The sequence below is a fragment of the Eumetopias jubatus genome, unplaced genomic scaffold, assembly GCF_037043125.1.
Source record: "Eumetopias jubatus isolate StellerSeaLion01/CBP00866 unplaced genomic scaffold, mEumJub1_p1.0 scaffold_12, whole genome shotgun sequence".
Classification (NCBI taxonomy): Eukaryota; Metazoa; Chordata; class Mammalia; order Carnivora; family Otariidae; genus Eumetopias; species Eumetopias jubatus.
In genome coordinates this window covers 57763196-57788871 of record NW_028274818.1, presented here as the reverse complement: position 1 = coordinate 57788871, position 25676 = coordinate 57763196, and the positions used below count along the sequence as shown (strand labels likewise).

The window sequence follows — 25676 nt, the reverse complement described above, 5'->3', positions numbered from 1 at the left end:
TCTTTTGGTTTTGTGGACGGTTTCTTTTGCTGTGCAAAAGCTTTTTATCTTGGTGAAATCCCAATAGTTCATTTTTGCCCTGGCTTCCCGTGCCTTTGGCGATGTTTCTAGGAAGAAGTTGCTGCGGCTAAGGTCGAAAAGGTTGCTACCTGTGTTCTCCTTTAGGATTTGGATGGACTCCTGTCTCACGTTTAGGTCTTTCAACCATTTGGAGTCTATTTTTGTGTGTGGTGTAAGGAAATGGTCCAGTTTCATTCTTCTGCATGTGGCTGTCCAATTTTCCCAACACCATTTGTTGAAGAGACTGTCTTTTTGCCATTGGACATTCTTTCCTGCTTTGTCATAAATAAGTTGACCATAGAGTTCAGGGTCCATTTCTGGGCTCTCGATTCTGTTCCATTGATCTATGTGTCTGTTTTTGTGCCAGTACCATACTGTCTTGATGATGACAGCTTTGTAATAGAGCTTGAAGTCCGGAATTGTGAAGCCGCCAGCTTTGCTTTTCTTTTTCAGTATTCCTCTGGCTATTCTGGGTCTCTTCTGGTTCCATACAAATTTTAGGATTATTTGTTCCATTTCTTTGAAAAAAGTGGATGGTATTTTGATGGGGATTGCATTGAATGTGTAGATTGCTCTAGGTAGCATTGACATCTTCACAATGTTGATTCTCCCAATCCATGAGCATGGAACGTTTTTCCATTTCCTTGTGTCTTCTTCAATTTCTTTCATGAGTATTTTATAGTTTTCTGAGTACAGATCCTTTGCCTCTTTGGTTAGATTTATTCCTAGGTATCTAATGGTTTTGGGTGCAATTGTAAATGGGATAGACTCCTTGATTTGTCTCTCTTCTGTCTTGTTGTTGGTGTATAGGAATGCCACTGATTTCTGTGCATTGATTTTATAGCCTGCTAATTGACTGAATTCCTGTATGAGTTCTAGCAGTTTTGGGGTGGAGTCTTTTGGGTTTTCCACATACAGTATCATATCATCTGCAAAGAGTGAGAGTTTGACTTCCTCTTTGCCGATTTGGATGCCTTTGATTTCTTTTTGTTGTCTGATTGCTGTGGCTAGGACTTCTCATACTATGTTGAATAGCAGTGGTGAGAGTGGACATCCCTGCCGCATTCCTGACCTTAGGGGGAAAGCTCTCATCTTTTCCCCGTTGAGAATGATATTCGCTGTAGGTTTTTCATAGATGGCTTTTATGATATTGAGGTATGTACCCTCTATCCCTATACTCTGAAGAGTTTTGATCAAGAAAGGATGTTGTACTTTGTCAAATGCTTTTTCTGCATCTATTGAGAGGATCATATGATTCTTGCTCTTTCTTTTGTTAATGTATTGTATCACGTTGATTGATTTGCGGATGTTGAACCAGCCTTGCAGCCCAGGAATAAATCCCACTTGGTCATGGTGAATAATCCTTTTAATGTACTGTTGGATCCTATTGGCTAGTATTTTGGTGAGAATTTTTGCAACCATGTTCATCAAGGATATTGGTCTGTAATTCTCTTTTTTGATGGGGTCTTTGTCTGGTTTTGGGATCAAGGTAATGCTGGCCTCATAAAATGAGTTTGGAAGTTTCCCTTCCATTTCTATTTTTTGGAACAGTTTCAGGAGAATAGGTATTAATTCTTCTTTAAATGTCTGATAGAATTCCCCTGGGAAGCCATCTGGCCCCGGGCTTTTGTTTCTTGGGAGATTTTTGATGACTGTTTCAATTTCCTTAGTGGTGATAGGTCTGTTCAGGTTTTCTATTTCTTCCTGGTTCAATTTTGGTAGTTGATACATCTCTAGGAATGCACCCATTTCTTCCAGGTTATCTAATTTGCTGGCATAGAGTTGCTCATAATATGTTCTTATAATTGTTTGTATTTCTTTGGTGTTGGTTGTGATCTCTCCTCTTTCATTCATGATTTTGTTGATTTGGGTCCTTTCTCTTTTCTTTTTGATCAGTCTGGCCAGGGGTTTATCAATCTTGTTAATTCTTTCAAAGAACCAGCTCCTAGTTTCGTTGATCTGTTCTACTGTTCTTTTGGTTTCTATTTCATTGATTTCTGCTCTGATCTTTATGATTTCTCTTCTCCTGCTGGGTTTAGGCTTTATTTGCTGTTCTTTCTCCAGCTCCTTTAGGTGTGGGTTAGGTTGTGTATTTGAGACCTTTCTTATTTCTTGAGAAAGGCTTGTATTGCTATATACTTTCCTCTCAGGACTGCCTTTGCTGTATCCCAAAGATTTTGAACAGTTGTGTTTTCATTTTCATTGGTTTCCATGAATTTTTTTAATTCTTCTTTAATTTCTTGGTTGACCCATTCATTCTTTAGTAGGATGCTCTTTAGCCTCCATATATTTGAGTTCTTTCCGACTTTCCTCTTGTGGTTGAGTTCTAGTTTCAAAGCATTGTGGTCTGAAAATATGCAGGGAATGATCCCAATCTTTTGGTACCGATTGAGACCTGATTTGTGACCTAGGATGTGATCAATTCTGGAAAATGTTCCATGGGCACTAGAGAAGAATGTGTATTCCGTTGCTTTGGGATGGAATGTTCTGAATATGTCTGTGAAGTCCATTTGGTCCAGTGTGTCATTTAAAGTCTTTATTTCCTTGTTGATCTTTTGCTTAGATGATCTGTCCATTTCAGTCAGGGGGGTGTTAAAGTCCCCCACTATTATTGTATTGCTGTCAATGTGTTTCTTTGCTTTTGTTATTAATTGCCTTATATAATTGGCTGCTCCCATGTTTGGGGCATAGATATTTACAATTGTTAGATCTTCTTGTTGGATAGACCCTTTAAGTAGGATATAGTGTCCTTCCTCATCTCTTATTACGGTCTTTGTTTTAAAATCTAGTTTGTCTGATATAAGGATTGCCACCCCAGCTTTCTTTTGGTGTCCATTAGCATGGTAAATGGTTTTCCACCCCCTCACTTTCAATCTGGGGGTGTCTTTGGGTCTAAAATGAGTCTCTTGCAGACAGCATATTGATGGGTCTTGTTTTTTAATCCAATCTGATAGCCTGTGTCTTTTGATTGGGGCATTTAGCCGATTTACATTCAGGGTAACTATTGAAAGGTATGAATTTAGTGCCATTGTATTACCTGTAAGGTGACCGTTAACTGTCTGTTGCCTGTGTTCGTTTCTGCTCTTTGCTGCTTTTAGGTTCTCTTTTTGCTTAGAGGACCCCTTTCAATATTTCTTGTAGGGCTGGTTTCGTGTTTGCAAATTCCTTTAGTTTTTGTTTGTTCTGGAAGCTTTTTATCTCTCCTTCTATTTTCAGTGATAGCCTAGCTGGATATAGTATTCTTGGCTGCATATTTTTCTCATTTAGTGCTCTGAAGATATCTTGCCAGTCCTTTCTGGCCTGCCAGGTCTCTGTGGATAGGTCTGTTGCCAATCTAATGTTTCTACCATTGTAGGTTACATATCTCTTCTCCCGAGCTGCTTTCAGGATTTTCTCTTTGTCTCTGAGACTCGTAAGTTTTACAATTAGATGTCGGGGTGTTGACCTATTTTTATTAATTTTGAGAGGGGTTCTCTGTGCCTCCTGGATTTTAATGCCTGTTTCCTTCCCCACATTAGGGAAGTTCTCTGCTATAATTTGCTCCAATATACCTTCTGCCCCCCTCTCTCTCTCTTCTTCTTCTGGGATCCCAATTATTCTAATGTTGTTTCGTCTTATCGTATCACTTATCTCTCGAATTCTGCCCTCGTGATCCTGTAGTTGTTTCTCTCTCTTTTTCTCAGCCTCTTTATTTTCCATCATTTGGTCTTCTATATCGCTGATTCTCTCTTCTGCCTCATTTATCCTAGCATTTAGTGCCCCCATTTTTGATTGCACCTCATCAATAGCCTTTTTGATTTCGATTTGGTTAGATTTTAGTTCTTTTATTTCTCCAGAAAGCGTTTCTCTAATAACTTCCATGCTTTTTTCAAGCCCAGCTAGTATCTTTAAAGTCATGATTCTGAACTCTAGGTCCGACATCGTACTAATGTCCGTATTGAGTAGGTCCCTGACTGACGGTACTACCTCTTGTTCTTTTTGCTGAGGTGATTTCTTTCATCTTGTCATTTTGTCCAGAGGAGAATAGATGAATGAGAGAACAAAATGCTAACAGGTTTACAACGTCCCCAGCAAATATATTGTATACAAATCAGAAAAGACCTGAAACCAGGGGAAAAGAAAGGGAAAGAAAGAAAAAAGAAAGAGAAAAAGAAAAAAAAAAGAAAAAAAAGATAAAAACAAAATCAAAACAATACAAAAAAAGCAGAATATGATCCAATATGATCAGGCTAGTGCATAGATCAGTTCCACACACTAGATTTTGGGCGTATTTTGGTCTGTTAGAAAAAAGTCCCTCCTAAAATTTTAAAGGAAGAAAGACATATATGTACAAAATAAGGGTTGATACAATGAAGGGATGGAAGATGACTGTAAAGATGAAAATTATAAAAGATTTTATAAAAGGACTTGGTAAGATAAGTTGTTTGAAAAAAGAAAGAAGATTTAAGAAAAAAAAAGAAAAAAAAAAGGAAAAAGGGAGAGAATGTGATCAGGCAGGAGACTAGAACAAAGCCATACACTAGTGATTTAGGGTATATTTTGATCTGTTAGAAGAAACTGTACCTCAAAATTTTAAAGAGAGAACAACTTATATATATATGCCAAAAATGAGGGTAACTACTATGAAGGGATAAAATATGACTCTAAAAATGAAAAATAAAAAAATTTTTTTTTTAAAAAGGGATTGATAAGATGTTGGTTGAAAAAGGGAAAAAGAAAAATTAAAAAAAAGTAAAAAAAAATTAACTTTGATGAAATAATGAATCATGGTAAAAAAAAAAAAAACCATGAATCTATGTGCAGTATTCCCCTAGCGCTGGAGTTCTCCCGTTCTCCTTGATCGATCAACTTGGTCTTGGCTTGCTGGCTGTTTGTGCTGATCTTCTGGGGGAGGGGCCTGTTGCTGTGGTTTCCAAATGTCTTTGCCGGAGGCGGAATTGCCCCGCCCTTGTTGGTCCGGGCTAAGGAAGCTGCTCCGGTTTGCTCTCAGGAGCTTTTGTTCCTTGCAAGCTCTCCGTACAGCTTTGGAGGACCAGCACATAAATGGTGGCCTCCCAATCTCCGCCCGGAGGAGCTGAGAACTCGGGGCCCCGCTCCTCAGTGTGCCCCCAGAGAAAAGCAGTCACTTCCGTGTCCCCGGTCTCCTGCCGCACTCCGTGCTCACCCGGCCTGTGATCGAGCGTTGCTATCTCTGGCACCCGACCCCGCACGGAGTCTCCAAACCCAGCAGATCCCTGCAGTGCGTTCCCGCACCGCTCCTCCCCGGGAAGGAAGGGGAGTCTCCCCGAATCTGCTGCTTGTTGGGTCCCTGCTGGGGGAGCCGTGCCCCGACTGGGCCGCAGATCACAGTTTATGACAACCCCAAGCTGAGAGCCCGCGCCTCAGCTCCGTCTCTGCAGCTGGCTTCCCCGCTCTGATACCTGGGAGCTCTGGCGCACTCAGGCACCCCCGGTCTCTCTGTGACCCCAAGGGTCCTGAGTCCACACTGTCCCGGGAGGATTCCACCCCCCGCTTAGCCACTGCAGCGACGTCCCTCCGCCGAGCCAACTTCTAAAAGGTCCGATTTTGTGCTCCGCGGCTCTATCACTTGCCAGAAGCGGCCGGCGGAGGCCCCTCCCCCGCGGTCTATCCTCCCGAATATCGCCCCGGATTCACTTCTCTGCACGCCCTACCTTCCAATAAGTGGTCGCTTCTCTGTTCAGAGAGTTGTTGCTACTCTCCTGTTCGATCTCCTGTTGAGTTCGTAGGTGTTCAGAATGGTTTGATCCCTATTCAGCTGAATTCCTGAGACCAGACAAAATCTAGGTCTCCTACTCCTCCGCCATCTTGCTCCCCCCCCGGATGTCTTCTTTGCAAAAATGTCTGTTCATGTCTTCTGTGAATTTCTTGATTGGATTATCTGTTCTTTGAGTGTTGAGTTTGATAAGTTCTTTACAGATTTTGGATACTAGCCCTTTATCTGATATGTCATTTGCAAATATCTTCTTCCATTCTGTCGGTTGTCTTTTGGTTTTGTTGACTGTTTCTTTTGCTGAGCAAAAGCTTCTTATCTTGATGAAGTCCTGGTACTTCATTTTTGCCCTTGCTTCCCTTGCCTTTGACAATGTTTCTAGGAAGACGTTGCTGTGGCTGAGATCGAAGAGGTTGCTGCCTGTGTTCTCCTTTTGGATTTTGATGGACTCCTGTCTCACATCAGGGTCTTTCAACCATTTTGAGTCTATTTTTGTGTGTAGTAAAAGGAAATGGTCCAGTTTCATTCTTCTGCATGTGGCTGTCCAATTATCCCAACACCATTTGTTGAAGAGACTGTCTTTTCTCCATTGGACATTCTTGCCTGCTTTGTCAAAGATTAGTTGACCATAGAGTTGAGGGTCCATTTCTGGGTTCTCTATTCTGTTCCATTGATCTATGTGTCTGTTTTTGTGCCAGTCCCATTATGTCTTGATGATGGCAGCTTTGTAATAGAGCTTGAAGTCCGGAATTGTGATGCCACCAGCTTTTCCTTTCTTTTTCAACATTCCTGTGGCTATTCGGGGTCTTTTCTGATTCCATACAAATTTTAGGATTATTTGTTCCATTTCTTTGAAAAAAGTAGATGGTATTTTTTTTTTACCCTAAGATCAGACCGTTCTTTATTCAAGAAGCAACATGTGATACAAATTCAAGATTTTATTAAAAATTATGTTATTTAACATAATATCTCGATGGTTACAGCTTTTAACAAGCTTTTAACAAAGCAAAGTAATGAGTTACGTGAATAAACAGAAGAGTGAATGGTGTTAGCTGTGATATTTAAATAATCACATGGTTTTAATTATTCTTTTGATAACACGCAACTTTGTGAACATCTATTCAAGAGACTGAACTCTGTGCCTACTATAGAATTTGCAGTTGAATTAGAGCTTTGTTTCCTGCCTTTGGCATTTTTAAGCAAACAAATGGAAATGGTTTTAAGAATTTATAAAAATCTACCACCTACCAAAAACATTTAAAAGGTAAAGTGATAAGCTCTAGAAAGAGAAAAAAAAAACAACACATACACATGTATTTACTTGTGGAATACAGTAACAGAGAACAGAAGTCATAATGAGGGAAGCAACCAGAAGTTCAGCCCATGCCAACCCTCTATTTGTTCTTGCCTGTCAGGGGTTTCTGGCTGATCTTTTTCGATTTGTCATTATTTTTCTTCGGTGGTTCTGGGTTTGCTTGCATGTGTCTGCCGTAGAGGTATTTGTACTTCTCAGAACGGACATATTCAAAAACATGGGACACGCCAAGCTGGAATTGGTCAGCGATTGGGGTAACCCAGGGATTGTTCTCTGCTTTGAACACTTGCTTCTGACCAGTTAAATCCAAGTTTCCTAGTTTTGGGGGCAGAACGGTCAGGCGATTCCCCTGAATGTGGAGTTCCTTAAGCTGAGTAAGCTCCCCGATTTCTTTAGGCAGCGAGATCAGGTCGTTATCCCTAAGGCTGAGTATCTGCAACTTTGTGAGTTTCCCAATATCTGGTGGCAGGATTTCAAAATCGTTGTCACTTAGAGTGCATGCAGGGTGGTAAGGTAGAAGAAGTTTCCGGGAAGAGAATTTTCATTCAAGTTGTTGTAAGTCAAATCAAGGACATCCAGAGCTGGGAGGGAGCCAAATCTTCGAGGCAAAGTGTTTAGTCTATTCATGCCCAAGTTCAGGTGTTTGAGCTTTTGAAGGCTGCTGATCTGTGTGGGCAGCTCCTCAATCTGGTTATTAAAAAAGTTGAGCATCTCCAAATTCTTCAGTTCTATGTGTGGTGGGATCGTTGTTAGCTTGTTGTGGCTGAGGACCAGCTGCGTGATGTGGGCTAAAGAGAAAAAGCCGTTGACATCCAGCATGTTGGAGATGCCCCGGTCACTCATGTCCACTTCCGGCTGGTTCTTCTCCCGGCTCTCCTCCACCAACTTTTTCAGAGACTTGGACATGTTCGCGGAGGGCAGCGCCTAACAGGCTGGGCGAGGGAAGCACAGGTTTCCACAGGGCGCACCTCAGTGGTAAGAAATGCACTTGGTCAGTAGTAGATGGTATTTTGATGGGGTTTGCATTGAATTTGTAGATTGCTCTAGGTAGCATTGACATCTTCACAATATGTGTTCTTCTAATCCATGAGCATGGAACGTTTTTCCATTTCTTTGTGTCTTCCTCAATTTCTTTCATGAGTATTTTATAGTTTTCTGAGTGCAGATTCTTTGCCTCTTTGGTTAGATTTATTCCTAGGTATCTTATGGTTTTGGGTGCAATTGTAAATGGGATCGACTCCTTAATTTCTCTTTCTTCTGTCTTGTTGTTGGTATATAGGAATGCCACTGATTTCTGTGCATTGATTTTACATCCTGCCACATTACTGAATTCCTGTATGAGTTCTAGCAGTTTTGGGGTGGAGTCTTTTGGGTTTTCCACATACAGTATCATATCATCTGCAAAGAGTGAGAGTTTGACTTCCTCTTTGCCGATTTGGATGCCTTTGATTTCTTTTTGTTGTCTGATTGCTGTGGCTAGGACTTCTCATACTATGTTGAATAGCAGTGGTGAGAGTGGACATCCCTGCCATGTTCCTGACCTTAGGGGGAAAAGCTCTCAGTTCTTCCCCATTGAGAATGATATTTGCTGTGGGTTTTTCATAGATGGCTTTTATGATATTGAGGTATGTACCCTCTATCCCTATACTCTGAAGAGTTTTGATCAAGAAAGGATGCTGTACATTGTCAAATGCTTTTTCTGCATCTATTGAGAGGATCATGATTCTTGTTCTTTCTTTTATTAATGTATTGTATCATGTTGATTGATTTGCGGATGTTGAACCATCCTTGCAGCCCAGGGATAAATCCCACTTGGTCGTGGTGAATAATCCTTTTAATGTACTGCTGGATCCTATTGGCTAGGATTTTGGTGAGAATTTTTGCATCCATGTTCATCAAGGATATTGGTCTGTTATTCTCCTTTTTGATGGGGTCTTTGTCTGGTTTTGGGATCAAGATAATGGTGGCCTCATAAAATGAGTTTGGAAGTTTTCCTTCCATTTCTATTTTTTGGAACAGTTTCAGGAGAATAGGTATTAATTCTTCTTTAAATGTCTGATAGAATTCCCCTGGGAAGTCATTTGGCCCCGGGCTTTTGTTTCTTGGGAGATTTTTGATGACTGCTTCAATTTCCTTAGTGGTTATAGGTCTGTTCAGGTTTTCTATTTCTTCCTGGTTCAGTTTTGGTAGTTGATACATCTCTAGGACTGCACCCATTTCTTCCAGGTTATCTAATTTGCTGGCATAGAGTTGCTCATAATTTGTTCTAATAATTGTTTGTATTTCTTTGGTGTTGGTTGTGATCTCTCCTCTTTCATTCATGATTTTGTTGATTTGGGTCCTTTCTCTTTTCTTTTTGATCAGTCTGGCCAGGGGTTTATCAATCTTGTTAATTCTTTCAAAGAACCAGCTCCTAGTTTCGTTGATCTGTTCTACTGTTCTTTTAGTTTCTAGTTCATTGATTTCTGCTCTGATCTTTATGATTTCTCTTCTCCTGCTGGGTTTAGGCTTTATTTGCTGTTCTTTCTCCAGCTCCTTTAGGTGTAGTGTTATGTTGTGTATTTGAGACCTTTCTTGTTTCTTGAGAAAGGCTTGTATTGCTATATACTTTCCTTTCAGGACTGCCTTTGCTGCATCCCAAAGATTTTGCACAGTTGTGTTTTCATTTTCATTGGTTTCCATGAATTTTTTTAATTCTTCTGTAATTTCCTGGTCGACCCATTCATTCTTTAGTAGGATGCTCTTTAGCCTCCATGTATTTGAGTTCTTTCCGACTTTCCTCTTGTGATTGAGTTCTAGTTTCAAAGCATTGTGGTCTGAAAACATGCAGGGAATGATCCCAATCTTTTGGTACCGGTTGAGACCTGATTTGTGACCTAGGATGTGATCAGTTCTGGAGAATGTTCCATGGGCACTAGAGAAGAATGTGTATTCCATTGCTTTGGGATGGAATGTTCTGAATATGTCTGTGAAGTCCATTTGGTCCCGTGTGTCATTTAAAGTCTTTATTTCCTTGTTGATCTTTTGCTTAGATGATCTGTCCATTTCAGTCAGGGGGGTGTTAAAGTCCCCCACTATTATTGTATTGTTGTCAATGTGTTTCTTCGCTTTTGTTATTAATTGCCTTATATAATTGGCTGCTCCCGTGTTAGGGGCTTAGATATTTACAATTGTTAGATCTTCTTGTTGGATACACCCTTTAAGTAGGATATAGTGTCCTTCCTCATCTCTTATTACAGTCTTTGTTTTAAAATCTAATTTGTCTGATATAAGGATTGCCACCCAGCTTTCTTTTGGTGTCCATTAGCATGGTAAATGGTTTTCCACCCCCTCACTTTCAATTTGGGGGTGTGTTTGGGTATAAAATGAGTTCCTTGCAGACAGCATATTGATGGGTCTTGTTTTTTTATCCAATCTGATAGCCTATGTCTTTTAATTGGGGCATTTAGCCCATTTACATTCAGGGTAACTATTGAAAGTTATGAGTTTAGTGCCATTGTATTGCCTGTAAGGTGAGTGTTACTGTATATTGTCTCTGTTCCTTTCTGATCTATGCTGCTTTTAGGCTCTCTCTTTGCTTAGAGGACCCCTTTCAATAATTCTTGGAGGGCTGGTTTCGTGTTTGCAAATTCCTTTAGTTTTTGTTTGTCCTGGAAGCTTTTTATCTCTCCTATTTTCAATGACAGCCTAGCTGGATATAGTATTCTTGGCTGCATATTTTTCTCGTTTAGTGCTCTGAAGATATCTTGCCAGTCCTTTGTGGCCTTCCAGGTCTCTGTAGATAGGTCTGTTGCCAATCTAATATTTTACCATTTTAGGTTACATATCTCTTCTCCCAGGCTGCTTTCAGGATTTTCTCTTTGTCTCTGAGACTCGTAAATTTTACTATTAGATGTCAGGGTGTTGACATATTATTATTGATTTTGAGGGGGGTTCTCTGTGCCTCCTGGATTTTGATGCCTGTTTCCTTCCTCACATTAGGGAAGTTCTCTGCTATTATTTGCTCCAATATACCTTCTGCCCCTCTCTCTCTTCTTCTTCTGGGATCCCAATTATTCTGATGTTGTTTCGTCTTATCGTATCGCTTATCTCTCGAATTCTGCCCTCGTGATCCTGTAGTTGTTTTTCTCTCTTTTTCTCAGCCTCTTTATTTTCCATCATTTGGTCTTCTATATCGCTGATTCTCTCTTCTGCCTCATTTATCCTAGCAACTAGTGCCCCCATTTTTGATTGCACCTCATCAATAACCTTTTTGATTTCGACTTGGTTAGATTTTAGTTCTTTTATTTCTCCAGAAAGGGTTTCTCTAATAACTTCCATGCTTTTTTAAGCCCAGCTAGTATCTTTAAAGTCATGATTCTGAACTCTAGGTCCGACATTTTACTAATGTCTGTATTGAGTATGTCCCTGACTGATGGTACTACCTCTTGTTCTTTTTGCTGAGGTGATTTCTTTCGTCTTGTCATTTTGTCCAGAGGAGAATAGATGAATGAGAGAACAAAATGCTAACAGGTTAACAACATCCTCAGCAAATATACTGTATACAAATCAGAAAAGACCTGAAACCAGGGGAAAAGAAAGGGAAAGAAAGAAAAAAGAAAGAGAGAAAAAAAAGAAAAAAAGATAAAAACAATAACAGAACATTACAAAAAAAGCAGAATATGATCAAATATGATCAGGCTAGTGCATAGATCAGTGCCACACACTAGATTTTGGGCGTATTTTGGTCTGTTAGAAAAAAGTGCCTCCTAAAATTTTAAAAGGAAGAAAGACATGTATCTACCAAATAAGGGTCGATACAATGAAGGGATGGAAGATGACTGTAAAGATGAAAATTATAAAAGATTTTATAAAAGGAATTGATAAGATAAGTTGTTTTAAAAAAGAAAGAAGGAGAGTTAAAAGAAAAAGAAAAAAGGGAGAGAATGTGGTCAGGCAGGAGACTAGAACAAAGCCATACACTAGTGATTTAGGGTATATTTTGATCTGTTAGAAGAAACTGTACCTCAAAATTTTAAAGAGAGAACAACTTACCTATATATGGCAAAAATAAGGGTAACTACTATGAAGGCATAGAGTATGACTCTAAAAATGAAAAATAAAAAATGTTTTTTTAAAAAAGGGATTGATAAGATGTTGGTTGAAAAAGGGAAAAAGAAAAATTAAAAAAAATAGTTAAAAAAATTAACTTTGATGACCTAATGAATCATGGTAAAAAAAAGCCATGAATTCTACGTGCAGTATTCCCCTAGTGCTGGAGTTCTCCCGTTCTCCTTGATCGGTAAACTTGGTCTTGGCTTGCTGGCTGTTTGTGCTGATCTTCTGGGGGAGGGGCCTGTTGCCGTGGTTCCCAAATGTCTTTGGCGGAGGCGGAATTGCCCCACCTTTGTCGGTCTGGTCTAAGCAAGCTGCTCGGGTTTGCTCTCGGGAGCTTTTGTTCCCTGCAAGCTTTTCGTACAGCTTTGGAGGACGAGAGTGAAAATGGCAGCCTTCCAATCTCCCCCGGAGGAGCCGAGAACTTGGGGTCCCGCTCCTCAGTGCGCCCCCAGAGGAAAGCAGTCACTCCTGTCTCCCGGACTCTGGCCGCACTCTGTGCTCACCCGGCCTGAGACCAAGCATTTCTATCTCTGGCTCCTGACTCAGTGTGAAGTCTCCAAACCCAGCAGATCCCTGCAGTGCACTGACATGCCACTCCTCCCAGGGGAGGAAGGGGAGTCTCCCCGGATCTGCTGCTTGTTGGGTCCCTGCTGGAAGAGCAGTGGCCTGACTGTGTTGCCGATCATGTTTATGACAACCTCGAGCTGAGAGCCCGCGCCTCGGCTCTGTCTCCGCAGCCTGCTTCCCTGCTCTGATACCTGGGAGCTCTGCCGCACTCAGTCACCCCTGGTCTTTCTGTGACCCCGAGGGTCCTGAGACCACACTGTCCCGCGAGGGTTCCACCCCCCACTTAGCCACTGGAGCGACATCGCTCAGCGGAGCCAACTTCTAAAAGTTCCAATTTTGTGCTCCGCGGCTCTAGCACTTGCCAGAAGCGGCCGACGGAGGCCCCCTCCCCCGCTGTCTATCCTCCGGAATATCGCCTCGGATTCACTTCTCCGCACGTCCTACCTTTCAGAAAGTGTTCGCTTTTCTGTTCAGAGAGTTGCTGCTGTTCTTTCCTTTGATGTCCTGTTGAGTTCGTAGGTGTTCAGAATGGTTTGATCCCTATCCAGCTGAATTCCTGGGACCAGACAAAATTTAGGTCTCCCACTCCACCTCATCTTGCTCCTCTGAACCTCCACTTCTTAAAAGGAAGTGTATCAAAAATTTTCTGGACATGTTTTTTAAACTCCCACTTCTACATCATCTCCTGAAAGGAGATCATACAAAAGGTGTTAAAATATTGGGCTGCCATGAAATATTTATTGATGGCTCGTAACAATTATAGCCCCCTTTTAGATACATGTGTGAGGAGGCTATCTCCTTTAATTTCTGTACAATACCTCATTAAAGGCTTCTGCACATTTTGAGGAAAGTGAAAAATTCCTCAGAGTAGAAACTTTCATTATGAGAGCCTCAATTTCACAGATAAGTAAATCACATCTGCTCTTAGCAGTATTGTGTACCCAGTGTGCAGGACATTAGCAACTAAATCTCCCATTTTCTTCTGCAAGAAGTATATGGACTGAATGGAATTTACCAAGATTTACATTTGCAATGTCTGCCAAATATGCAGATTTGCTAAGTCTAGTGTGTGTTTAGATATCAAGAATCTTTTGTTCTATGTTTTTGTGGTTTCTTTTAAATTTTCACAGAATTCAAGAGAATGATTGGAAAATTCATTTTTCACACCAAAGTTCTGAAGAGCTAGAAAGAACACTTTTTGTTGCCTCAGTTTGACTCAACACTTCATTAACTGCAGATAGAATGGGCATTGGTAAGAACTGACAGAATCAACTCTAAACTCTAAGAGGCCAGCACATTTATTATGAAAATTTTCTCTTTTATTCAACAATAGACACTTCAGTTGTAACTTGAGTCAGAACATGTAACTACTCAGTTTCATAGAGACGCCAAGAGAAAGATATGACAATGTCTATTCATTTGTGTGGTGTGCTTAAGCTAATTCACTGGTTCCTTTGTCAACTGAGCATTGGTGTCTTTTTAGGTGCCCCCCCAAAAAGGCTCTTCATTGAAAGAAATGCACGCCTGTCCTGTCTTGAACTTAAGAGATTTGGTCTCCAAGTCAGCCTTTCACCATAAATGTCCTTTTGCCATGCCCAACTCCAAATTCTTTCCTGCAGATTGTGTACTGATGATGCAGATTGTGTACTCTGTTTTGGTTACTTAGCTCCCCAATCCCATTGTACTGTTCTTCCATCTGTCATTAAAATAGCAGTCATTTAGCCTTCTTTTCTAGCAATTTCCACATCATGCTGCAGTAGCTTTCATAATCACTCTCATTTTCTTTATCTGAACTCTTAGAAAACATGATCACGATAGTCAATATGTGAAAAAATTAAACTAGGTTTATTTGGATAAAAAGCACAATAGTTGATCCGGATGCAAAGTAAAAAGTGGACTGTTAAGGCTCATGATTACCAGGCACTGAAATTGCACACTAATCCCTTGGAGTAATACAACAGTGAATGATCCGGTATAGTGAACTGCAGATTATGGTTGCCAACATCAGCAGTTGCTAGGGTCTGAATGTTTGTGTCCCCCTAAAATTCATATAGTGAAACCTAACTCTCAAGGTAATGGTATTAGGAGGTGGGGCCATTGGGAGGTGGTTAGGATATGAGGGTGGAGTCCTTCTGAATGGGCTTTGTGCCTTTAAAAAAGAAGCCCAAAGAGCTCCCTCTCTTCTTCTGCCACGTGAGGACAGAGAAAAAACACCATCTGTGAACTCGAAAGTGGGCTCTCACCAAACACAGAATCTGCCAATGCCTTGATTTTGGACTCCTAGCCTCCAGGCGTGTGAGAAAGAACTTTCCGTTGTTTATAAGCTACTCGGTCTGGGCATTCTGTTACAGAAACCCAGACTAAGACAGAATTATGGGGAAACAAGCAGCAATGGCCACCCTAGAAGGTGGGTAATCTGCATTGCAGTCATTTGACATCAGCAACAGTGTAATTTCAGCCCTATTTTTTGGGCTGCTGTACGGGTTTTCTATGTTTCCCCAATTTTCCGTATCTATGGCCATTGGGACTTTCTGCATACCTGGGAGAGATAAGAGATTTTCAGCACTAAAACTGGGGTAATCCTGGGCAAACTGGGTTGGTTGGCCATCCTAGGTTTTAAAGAGGTCCCTATACTCCAAAAGGGTCAATGCTCTTATCCAGTAGGTTATACATACGGGTTGTGAGGCCCCTCTTCCAAATTTGCCATAACTGTCTCTGCTCACCAAGATTCTGCAATGGGTTTCCCAAGGAATACACTCCTCTCTCCACTCTGTTCTTCCCTTTCAGCACACTTTTGGCTGGCCATTTATTTTTGAGGCAAAAATAAAGTATGACAGTGAGCCTCACCATGGAAATGGAGAATTGAGATGATTATCTGCACAATCCAGACAAAGAGGCTTATCATTGTTGGTAATTTGAAACCTGGGAGATGTGGGCATGGGCCATGGGTAACCTGATCATTGCTCCTTTCCATACATTTGGACGTATTCAAAGGAAGGAGCCTGTGCTTCTGAGCCAGAGCTGCCTCTGAAATCTTCCAACAGAGGCCAACAAAGAACAGGAAGTCTCTGAAACACCAGTTTTCTCCCTCAGAGGTGTCACTGAATGTAAGAAGTTCTGGCTGGATCTCTAGGAATCATCTTTGTTCTTCCCTTCCCTGCATCTTTTAAGGAATTTATTATTTCTCAAGCGCCTACCTACAACAGTGGTCCTCACGACTAATCCCCAGAAATGAACATCCCCTTACTTCATCACTGATGATTTCCAAATCCTCTCCCTCCACTCTTGGAGTCAGAATGGAGTGTGGTATGTGACCACCTGGTGAGCTATTTGAATTTGAGATGTGGTTGGTTTATGCTACTGTTGTATGCGTTCACTGTCTCTTCTAATCTTTTTCCTCCCCTATTTTTTGCTTATTTTTACTTGGGGTGATGACTCACCCTTCACTGTTCTGCCTCCTCCCTTTCTGCAGGTGCACAATCTAAGGAGGCATTTGGGGCCCTAGAATCTTTCAGTTCAGTTGAGTGAGAAGCTAAATTTTGCCTAATAGGTCCATTTCCCTAGAGTTGCCTATGACTGAGAGGCTTATACTACAGAAACAAACAAACAAAAAGCCTGAATGGGGACTTTTGGGAATTGTAGTAAATCCTATTTCAGGATTTTAAAAATTTAATATCTCCACTGGTCTTGTCTTGGGAGAAGCAGATGTTGTCTTAAAGACCTGCTGTCTGAATTTCCCCATTTTTAAATGTTGTTCATTTTTAAGGTGCTCCGTAGCAAAATCAAAAAGTTTCTGCAAAACTCTCAACATTTCTACAAAAACAAAACTAAGCAATCAACAGAAAAGCACATCTATTTCCTAAATAATATTTCAGCCACGCTGAATTGCACCATGACCTATGAGCACATTTCTGGAACACAAAAGTACCTCCAGGGATGAGAAACAGAGTCTGGGTCAAATGGAAAGAGAAGATGTTGTCTAGCAAGCCTCAGAGGCTGTGACCTCCCTCATCTCCATTTTATGGGCCGCTCAGGCTCATGCAGCCTGCACACATATTTCAGGGAGAGGAAGAGCTGCTGTTGGAGGGCCCAGTGGTTTACCTTTGACATTGGAAAATTTTCAGTTTGTTGGTGAAAACAGAGGCAGAAATATTCAGAGCTGCCAGCTGGAACTCAAGGCAATGTTTAAAAAAAATATTGGGGTTGTTAAAACCATATTTTATCCAACTGCCTTTAATGGTGACTGAATCTCTCAAAGAGCCCAACAGCCATTTTCTTGGTGCTGCCTGGGATCCCAACACTGAGCATTGCAAAATTGCTAGAGAAAGCCAATTAATTTGCTGCCAGGAGTGTTCTTGGTGCCAGACAAAGATCCTTGTTCTTGTCTTTCTCAAAGTTTTTGACTTGGTTCGCAGTGGTTTTCTAACCAAGATCCTACAGCGGACATTCCACATTCCACAGTTAACATGTTTAGTGCTCGAGTGTTCTGTTGCTAAAATAGAACAATGGGGATTACATTCCAATTCATAGAGAAAACAAAATTACAGAATAGATCTCCAGTTTTAGCCATTTCTGACATAAAATTTTGCAAGCCATCAACACTTGAATGAACAAATAGCTCATGAAAAGAAAAAAGAAAAAAAAAGATTGAATGCATGTCTCTTGGAATCTTAACTCTGCCACTCATGTGGGCAAGTGAATCCACCACTCAAATGCGTTAATTTTATCATCTGTAAAATGGAGATATAAAAAGTTAGCTCACTGAGGAGTTGTATCAAATTAGGGGACTTCTGTAAAGACTTTATCTTTGCAAGTATGCTTATTTTGTACACGTTACAGACTCAAAAATGTTCATCACTTTTAAAAAGACATGGATACTTGAAAACATGAAATGTGATCTTCTAGTAAGATATTTTTTCCTAGTTTGTGTGATAGAATTACATGCATGAGTATTTCACTGTGGTTCCACTTCAAGGACTCCTCTTGACCAAGCTTGTCAACCAAAACACTTAGAATTTTCTATTCTGCCTTGCAGTAAACTTCAGTGAACATGTTTCCTTATACATTTCCACCTTTGTCTAAGAAGATAGGAATCTTTGTGCTGAGATCTAAATTTTGGATTCCATCGTTTTGTGTCTCTTCTATTACTTTGTCATTCTTCTCTGGTAGTAAAAACAAGACAACAGGTCCAAAATGGAGTTGTGTATGCTAAGCCCCATATTACCAAGCCAAAACTTAACTTGATTACAGTTTCAGTTCTCCCAGAAATGGAATTTTATTTATTTATTTATTTATTTATTTATTTTTTTAAAAGATTTTTATTTATTTATTGAGAGAGAGAGAGAATGGTAGAGAGAGAGCATGAGAGGGAAGAAGGTCAGAGGGAGAAGCAGACTCCCCGCTGAGCAGGGAGCCCGATGCGGGACTCGATCCTGGGACTCCAGGATCGTGACCTGAGCCGAAGGCAGTCGCTTAACCAACTGAGCCACCCAGGCGCCCCAGAAATGGAATTTTAAACTAGTCACCCGATCAGAATTAGTTAGGTAATCTGCCTGATAGATCCCTGCCATCCCCTGAAGGAAAGTAACCTTGTCATAACCAACCCACTTTTTTTTTTTTTTTTTTTGCTAGCATCACTTCCTTGTTCCCACTCCCTTGTGCCTATAAAAATCTTTCCTTTTGTACAACTCCTTGGAGCTCCTTTTCATTTGCTAGATCAGATATTGGTCAATTCAAATCAATTTTTGCTCAAACTCTTAAAAAATTTAATATGCCTCAGTTTCTTTTAACATCAATCTCAATTTAAGAGTGGCTCAATTAAGGGATGATCTTTTCCTTAGTTTAATTTCTCCAGGTGCCCGCATCTTCACCCAGCTTGTGAACATTTTTTCCACAAAGCCTTGCCTCAGCACCATCTACCCTTCACCCGTGTTATGTATTAATCCATCCATTAGGTCTCACCTAAGTGGCCTTAAATCTATGTCATGTTGATTTTTTTTCAGTATTTATTTCTTGTATTGCCATATCTTCTCCATGACTAGAATATGAAGTGCTTAAGGATAGGATTACTGTATATATTTTTTTATTTATTGTTAACCCTTGTAGCTCCTGACAGAGTATGGGACCCCCACTTGGTGCTCGTTGAATACTTACTTTACAAACTCTTTCCTATTTCAAAGCTGAAGGCATTTAGGGAATCCTAAAAGGACTTACTCATGCAGTCTCAAAGGGCAGGTATGAATGTGGAATTAATGCTAATAATGAATCAGCGTATGGTATTTATAGTATGTTTTACCATAACTAAACTGATCCTCACAACAACTCAATAAGGAAGGGAGGAATTATGGTAGCTATCTCTATTTGACAGAGAAGGACTCCGACTCATGAGAATTGAGTTACTTGCTCATAGTTGTGCAGACTGAACATTTTAGCGGCAGAATGAGAACCAGATATCCTGACTCCATATCCCTTGCTCTCCCAAAGGTGTTGCACTGCTGCCTTCCCAATTTGATGAAATATTTCCTTACCAAACTACCTTTGTAGGAGGTGTCATCCTTTGCCTTTGAAGCAAGAACTCTCATTGTAAAGAAATTCTTTTCCTGCTTTTCTTATCTGAACTAAATATACATAAAACTTGTAGTCCTGGTTAGGGGCAGATTGTTTGCGTTTTAAGGTAAAATGTTGTCCTTCAGAGACTGTTTGTCCTAGAATTTAGCACTTATACCGGGTGCCCAGGCTTGGAAGTCAGGGCAAGGTAGAATGAAGCTGTCAGATCCTACAGAGTTGCTGAAGGCAAAGAGGCTAATGCCCCTGGGCTGCACTTAGGAGCTCTCTCTCCTTGTGATACTTCGGAACTGTCCTCATTAATGTTGGCTCTCTGAAGAAGCAAGCCACAGTCCCTGGCTTTTTAGGAATTTACCGTGGGGACAAAGATCTACCATAAAAGAGCTGGATGAAAGCTGAAAATTTCCCTCAAATAGTGGATGTTGTCTTCCAGCCAAGGGAAAAAAAAGTAAAATTAGAAATTCCAAAAGATTCTCTTTTTAGTGATTCAGATTCATTCATAGTTTAAGACATACCTTGAAAAAAAAATAAGACATACCTTGAGTGTCATAGAAAAGTGGAGAATTCTGTGAAAATTTAATAAGTATGGAATGCTCAAATCCATAGCAGTAATACATTCAGCAATTTATTATTAAAAATAAACAATAAGGCATTGTGGAAGAGTATAGGGATATGAGAGAAGCCACAAGGGACTAATATAAATATTTCTGGATGGCCAAATGAATTTTAATAGACTCTCTAATACACAAAATGCAGTTTAATGAAGGTATAGTGATGTCTATAAACAGGAATCCAGCATATTATATAACACTGGAGGAATGAAGTAATATTAATCTTGGCCAAGACTATGGCTTTGTTTCACTCTGAAACAGTTTAACCATTGTGTTTAAATCACTTGCTTAAATAAATCAGATATATTGTTTGTTTCTTCATTGCCCTGACTGGTTGCTTGATGGAACAATTCAGTTGTAATGGCTGAATTATGGCAGCATTGATGGTGTCTATAAATAGGCTAGAGAGAATTGTGTGCTTTTTGGTTGAGAAGATACATTATAGACTTCTTAGTCCAACATATGTAACCAAATCTGCCCTAACAGATTTCATCTATAAAATCTCAGGCTGGAAGGAATTTGGAAGTACTAATGATACTTTTTGGCAACATTTGACATTTGCCTCTTGCACCATACTGGGAAGAGCTTGGACTTTGGGGTCAGAAGATGTGAATTCAAGTTTTAGTCTTGTCTCATAGCTATGTACTTGGGCAAGTCACAATCCCCGGGTGCCCACTTGCTTATTTGCAAAATAGGGGCAGTAATACCCATCAAACAGGCTGTAGTCGAGCTATATAGTTATTTGTTATATTTATGTTGTTGACAGAGAAAGAATCTCCTGAAAATTAAAGCTATCAGGCATTTATTTGGGCTATTAGAATTGCAATTCAGGAGACATAAAATCAGGTAGAAGGCTGACTAGTGTTCTGGGGAAGACAAAGAGGGGGCAGAGTTGTAAGGCAAAAGGTCATGAGTACAGTTCTCACTTAGGTCCTCTATGAAACTGGGTTAACTGAGATTGGTTGGATTAATATGCAAATGAGGGATTGAAGCTTGTCAAATCACCTTGGCTCCTTTCCAAGTGAAGAATGCAAAAGATTCCCATGTCAGGATGAGGAGGGAGGTAAGGCCAGGCTGAGGGCTTGCAGCTGGCAAAAAAGTTCATAGTTTTCCTGATGAGGACCTGCATAAATTCCTCCTCTCTTATGGCCTTGCCACCCTATTTTATTTTATTATTTTATTTTTTTGAGAGAGAGAGAGAGAGAGAGAGTGTGTGAGCAGGGAGAAGGGTGTGGGGGGAGAGGGGCAGAGAGAGAGAGAGAGAGAGAGAGAGAGAGAGAGAGAGAGAACCTTAAGCAGGCTCCACACCCAATGTGAGCCCGATGCAAGGCTTGATCCCACGACCCTGAGATTATGCCCTGAGCTGAAATCAAGAGTCGGATGCTAACCCACTGAGCCACCCAGGCGCCCCCAACCCTATTTTACTTTTTTATTTTATTTTTTTAAAGATTTTATTTACTTATTTGGGGGGGAGGGGCCGAGGGTGAAGGAGAAACAGACTCCCTGATGAGCAGGGAGCCCGATGCGGGACTCGATCCCAGGATTCTGAGATCATGAGCTGAGCCAAAGGCAGACACTTAACCGACTGAGCCACCCAGGTGCCCCATGATTCTATTTTAAAAGAGGCTTTCCTACCTAGGCTTGCTTGCTCCATTTTGAAGTCCCTTTTACAGTGCTCATGGTAATAATCATGAACAGAACATGTATGACTGAGACTAAGCCAGTGCTGAGAGATGGAGATGACTTGGCACTGAAACCTCAGTTTTAATGAAGAGACAAACAAACGAAGCAGATGTTAACCCTCCAGTCTTGTAGGAGCCTTCTTTCTATTTGAGCTCTCTACAGCCTTTGCACTTCCTCCATTCAGCCCTCAGCCAGTGCCCCTGCATCAGATCTGCAGTGGTCAGCTTTTGGATAGAATCTGTGGATTCTAATGTCCACAGATTATCTTGTATTGCTCTTGGGTGTCTCTGTTCTATCCAAATACATTGTGAGCTGCTTGAGTGTCAGAAATCTGATATTCCATTATTCTCCCACTGCAACCACTGTGGTGCTGTCCTCACAAGAAGTCTTTAATAAATACTTGTTGACCAATTAATTATTGATGGGGGGTTATCAGGCACTGGCAAACAGTGAGACAGAACATGAGTGCTGTCAGAATGCAATTAGCCGCTGTTATGCTATCTAAAAGTACAATGCTGTGAATGCTATGTATCATTAGTTATGAAAATGTGTATTAAAAACTTCTTGCTCTATGAAATTCACTGCATTTGATGAAGATTATCTGCATTTTTATTTTCTACTTATGTTTTATGATCTAATCAGTTTTCGACTTGCACCAAAGAGTATTTATGAAATATTGTCCTCAGTTGAAAACGTTTGATGAGAAAAATAAGTTCCTTAACATTCTGAGATACATTAAATTTAAAGTCTGCTGAGAGGCCTGTTCTTTGTCCAAAAGTTTGCTTTTCTTTGCAACACTTTCTTGCCAACCCAGATCCTATTAGTTCAATACCCATTATTGAGCACCAGCTATCAGTCAGCAACTGTGCAAGCTAGCAGGGATCCAGAGATAAATATGACACAGTTTCTGTCCTCAAGGAATTTACTGTCTGGCAACGGGAACGTCATTTCAGTAGTTACCAAAAAGTATTGTGGTAGGGGGCAGTGATAGTGCTCTGCACACCGTATGGTGGGTTCCGCCATGAAGGCTTTCTAACCCCGCCTGGGAGGAATCAAGGAAGGTATGGAATGGAACAAGGAGAAGCAGAGGACACCCCCATGGAGGGCACTGATGCTTTATGAGGCAGTGGAATGTAAATCCATGCCCTATGGGGAACATCGAGGGTGTAAAATTCGAGGGAAATATCACTGTCAGCTCGTTCTGGTGGCCGTATGTGCATGGGGTTTGAGGGACACAAGGAAGAATGGAGAGAAGGAGCCTAGGCAAAAAGCTGGAGCAGTAGTTTGGGAAAGAGAGGGTGAGTTCTACGTGTAGTTATTTTTCATGGAACTGTAGACTCTCAGGTGTTGGAAGCACTTCTTTCATTCTTTGAATAGTTAATAGGTAATAAATATGTACTGATGCCGATCACTGGGTAAAAGGGACAAAGAGAACATTTAGTCTCTGTCAAAACAGCAAAATGCACAAGTATGACGTATGCTATGAGGTGGATATAATTAGGTGTCAGGGCAATACCAGCCAGGGACTTCTAACTCACCTTGGGAATCAGGAAATAGAGTACTGCAAGTCAGCACAGGAAAGAATGTTCAGGTACAAAGTCACCCGGGGACTGGAAATAATATATGACCAACATGGTCTCTTTAGGCAAATGTGAATAATTCTGCATGGCTGGAGTATAGGCCCTTGGGGGGCAGAGTGTGAAGGATACTATGTCATTGAGAGGAAAGTATGTTTTGCTTGAAATGTGTTTAGGAATTACAAAAGGATTTTTTCTTCCAGTTTTTATTTAAATTCCAGTTAGTTAACATAGAGTGTAATATTCGTTTCAGCTGTACAATATAGTGAATCAACATTTCCATACAACACTTGGTGCTCATCACAAGTGCACTCCTTAATCTCTATCACTTATTTAACACATTCCCCCTCTCACCTCCCCTCTGATAACCATCAGTTTGTTCTTTATAGTTAAGAGTCTGTTGGTTTGCCTCTCTCTCTCTTTTCCCATTTGCTCATTTGTTTTGTTTCTTAAATTCCACATATGAGTGAAATTATATGGTATATATGTTTTTTTGACTAACATTTCACTTAGCATAATACTCACTTAGCATAATACTCTAACTCCATCCATGTCCTTGCAACTGGTAAGATTTCATTCTTTTCTATGGCTGAGTAGTATTCCATTTATATCTGTCATCTATCTGTCTATCTGTCACCTTTCTTTCTTTCTTTCTTTCTTTCTTTCTTTCTTTCTTTCTTTCTTTCTTTCTTTCTTTCTTTCTTTCATCTTTCTTTCTCTCTTTCTCTCTTTCTTTCTTATCTATCATCTATCAGTGGAAGTGTATTCCAGTTCTTCTTTATCCATTCATCAGTCAATGGACACGTGTGCTGTTTCCATATTTTGGGTATTGCAGATAATGCTGCTATATACATCGAAGTGCATGTAACCCTTTGAATTAGTATTTTTTTTTATTCTTTGGGTGAATACCTAGTGGTGCAATTGTTGGATTTTGGGTAGTTCTATTTTTAGCTTTTTGAGGAATCTCCATACTGTGTTCTAGAGTGGCTGCCCCAGTTTCCATTCCCACCAACAGTGCAAGAATGTTCCCCTTTCTCCACATCCTTGCCAAAAACTGTTGCTTCTTTTTGTTTTATTATTGATTTTAGCCATTCTGGTAGGTGTGAAGTGATATTTCATTGTAGTTTTGATTTGTATTTCCCTGATGATGGGTGACATTGAGCATCTTTTCATGTCTGTTGGCCATCTGGGTGTCTTTTTTTGGAAAGATGTCTATTCATGTCTTCGGCCCATTTTTTAATTGGATTATTTGTTTTTTGGGTGTTGAGTTGTATAAATTCTTTATATATTTTGGATACTAACCCTTTATTGGATACGTATTTGCAAATATCATCTTCATTCTATAGGTTGCCTTTTAGTTTTGTTGATTGTTTCCTTCAATGTGCAGAAGCTTTTTATTTTGATGAAGTCCAATAGTTCATTTTTGCTTTTGTTTCCCTTGCCTCAGAAGACATACCTAAAAAGATATTGCTATGGCCAAAGTCAAAGAAGTTACTGCCAGTGTTCTTTTGTAGGATTTTTATAGTTTCCTGTCTACATTTAAACCTTTAATCCATTTCGAATTTATTTTTGTGTATGGTAAAAGAAAGTGATCCAGTTTCCTTCTTTTGTATGTTGCTGCCCAATTTTCCTAACACCATTTGTTGAAGGGACTGTCTTTTTCCCACTGGATATTTTTTCCTGATTTGTCCAAGACTAACTGGCCATATTGTTGTGGGTTACAAAAGGATTTTAAGCAAGGATGCAACGTATTGCATTATGTTCAGAAAGATGGATGGAGTTCTTGAAGGAAAGAATACAGCTAAGGATAGGCAGAAGCAGGGATAAGGGTCTGAAAAAAGGTGGCAGTTGGAGAATAAATAACAGAGGTCAAGTTCAAGAACTGCTTAAGAGGTGAAAATTCTACTGATGAGTCCAGGGTACTCAGAGCATATGTGAGTGCATGTCCCCGCGTGAGAGGGCTGCGGGCAAAAACAAGATTCACGTAAAACCAGGAGGTGAGGCATAAGTCTGTGAAAAGAGGGAAGGTGGGTTGATGAGGATTAGGATGACCTGAGCCATGGGGTAGAAGTTCTAGGAGCCTAGATGGTGGGGATGTTTGGGGATGTGAGGACGAGAGCAACAGCGAAGGGGTATGATTGAAAGGATATGAATAAAGAGGATGGGAGAGAATAGATGAGTAAAGTGGCTGCCACTTAGAGCATCATCCACGAATAACCAACCAAGTAAGTCATTCATTCGCTCGACAAATGTGTATTAATCTCCAACAATATATGAGGTACTCTGCTAGGTGTTGGGAATACAATAATGAACCTTTTGTACTGGGAGGGAGTGACTGGTCCGGTGGTTTCAGACGAGTTTGATGTCAAGTTGATCTGGTGCCCATGCTGGCTTCCGACAGTGAGAGATAGGTTGCCATTACCGTTTATGGCATTGCCTATGAGAGGCAACATAGCGATGTCTATATTGGA

At 40.5% G+C, this 25676-nt stretch overlaps 1 pseudogene; it reads right to left on the bottom strand.

Moving 5' to 3' along the window:
- Window positions 1-7185: 7185 nt before the first annotated feature.
- Window positions 7186-8096, bottom strand: LOC114224003 (ras suppressor protein 1 pseudogene; annotated as a pseudogene).
- Window positions 8097-25676: the final 17580 nt, after the last annotated feature.